Source organism: Chinchilla lanigera, unplaced genomic scaffold, assembly GCF_000276665.1.
Source record: "Chinchilla lanigera isolate Chin_1 unplaced genomic scaffold, ChiLan1.0 scaffold00050, whole genome shotgun sequence".
In the NCBI taxonomy this organism is placed as follows: domain Eukaryota; kingdom Metazoa; phylum Chordata; class Mammalia; order Rodentia; family Chinchillidae; genus Chinchilla; species Chinchilla lanigera.
In genome coordinates, this window is record NW_004955451.1 from 31,007 (window position 1) to 33,146 (window position 2,140).

General features: G+C 40.9%; 1 pseudogene; it reads left to right on the plus strand.

The window, feature by feature from the left end:
- The window catches only part of LOC102030376, a 14,708-nt pseudogene that overhangs the window by 1,128 nt on the left and 11,440 nt on the right, over window positions 1-2,140 (plus strand).

A 2,140-nucleotide genomic window follows, 5' to 3' on the forward strand; every position in this document is an offset into this window, starting at 1 on the left:
ACTCCTCTTAGCCATTATAGTCTCAACATTTTGACTTATGTAGCTTATCTACCGTGTATGATATTCCCCCAAGCTACAAGTTCAATCATAATATCTCTAACAAGGTATGGAACCAGATTCCTACTCCATCCTGCAAGTGTCCACCTGGGTATCACAAGCACCTCAAGCTCAACATGCCAAATTCTAAGGTTGTTATCTCCTAAAGTCTGATGTTCCCCTTTGCATGTTTGCATCAACTGAATAATTTTACCCATTTGCTGAAACTAGAACCCTGGAAGTTCATGTGTTCGTTCTCATTCCCTTTCTGTTCCTACCTTTAAACTGAGTCCCATGAATGCAGCGGAATCCTTTTATGCAAGTTTTGAATATAACAGGTGCTCTTCAGTTGATAACCTTGGACATGCTAATCGTAGTTCCTTGTTGGAAATTAGTGGTGTGTATCAGTGGAATAAAAGCAAATTAAAGCATCATTTTTACACACTTAATATCTTTGCTATCTTCTTTCAACCTTTAATAAAACCCACCATGCTCCTGATTTGGGTATCAATGACCTTGAATGGTGAAGAAATAGTTCTCTATCAGTATAAAGCATAATATGTGCAATAACCATCATTGTTTTAGTTGGCAACACAATATTTCGGAGCATCTCTAAAATATAAACACCTTGGATTGCTATACTGGTAGTTGAATGGTGTGAAGGGAGTCGAAATGGTCCATATCATAGAAAGAGCTGGAATAGAGGGATGGCACATTTCTAGTGTGCTGTACACAGGGAGTGGGTGTGGACATCCTGAGTCAGGGCAGGAGACTTTGCCACTGTGTTTGTTTTTTTTTCTTTTTGAGACAGAGTCTCACTATGCAGTTTAGGCTGCTGTTGAACTCACTTATGCAGCCCAGGCTTGCCTCAAACTTGCAACAGTCCTCCTGCCTCAGCCTCCTGAGTGCTGGGATTCCAGGCATGCGCCACCATGCCCGGCTTACTCTGTATTTTCTAATACATCTTGAATGACAAATGTAACAGAGGCATAAGACTCCAAGGTAGATAGAAGCAGTCACTCCAACTCCCCACATATTCACAAACAATGACAGAACCTCTCTCCAGATTACAAGGGGCAGAGAGTCTGGCTCAGGCTCTTTCTAGAAAGTTCTACACTGTTCTCTGCCAAAACCAGTCTTTCAGGCTCCCCTTTCTCTCCCAGAGGTGAGTGGGATGTGCTGAGAATTCCAAAGTTTCAATAGGGCTTAGTCCTATTGGTGATTGAATCCTTGGTGCAACTGTCAGACCCTACTAAGATTTATGTTATTAGATCAAAAGATACCGGTATCATGTTGACCAGTCATGGAATTACAAGGCTTTAGGAAACTTGTCATTACCAGAAATCTGGGCCAAAACTGAATATTAAAATTAAACAACACATAGTATAAGCATTGCAAATTTAATTTTAAGTTAAAATCTTTTCACACAGTAAACATCATGTGAAGAAATTATTGAAATATTTCCTTAAATATGAAGGGTTAGCCAAGGATGGTTGTGCATGCCTGTCATCCCAACACTCAGGAGGCTGAGGCAGGAGGATCGTTGCGAGTTTGAGACCATCCTGAGCTACAAAGTGACCTCAAGGCCAGCCTGAATTGCCTAGCGAGACCCTGTCTCAAAAACACACAAAAAAAGATGGGTTAATACTTTCAAAATTGTTACACATATTCAATGCAGTCCTGATCAAGATACCATTAGTATTCCTCACAGATCTAGAGAAAACATTCTGAAAATTCATCTGGAACCAAAAGGGATGAAGAAAGGCAAAATAAATCCTGGGCTAGGGGCAGGGGATTTAGCTCATCGGCACAGCACCTGACCAGCAAGCTCAGGGTGGTAAATTCAATCCCCCGGTAAAGAGAAAAAAACAAAACAAACAATCAAAAAAGAAATCCTGGGCAACAAAAACAAGGCAGGAGGTACCACAATCCCTGACTTGATATGCTACAAAGCTACTGTGATAAAATCAGCATGGTACTGGCAAAAAAACAGACCTGATGATCAGTTGAACAGGTTACAAGATGCAGCTAGAACACCAATACATTCAGCCACCTTATCTTTGACAAAGGGGCCAAATATGTTCACTGGAAGAAAGAAAGCCTC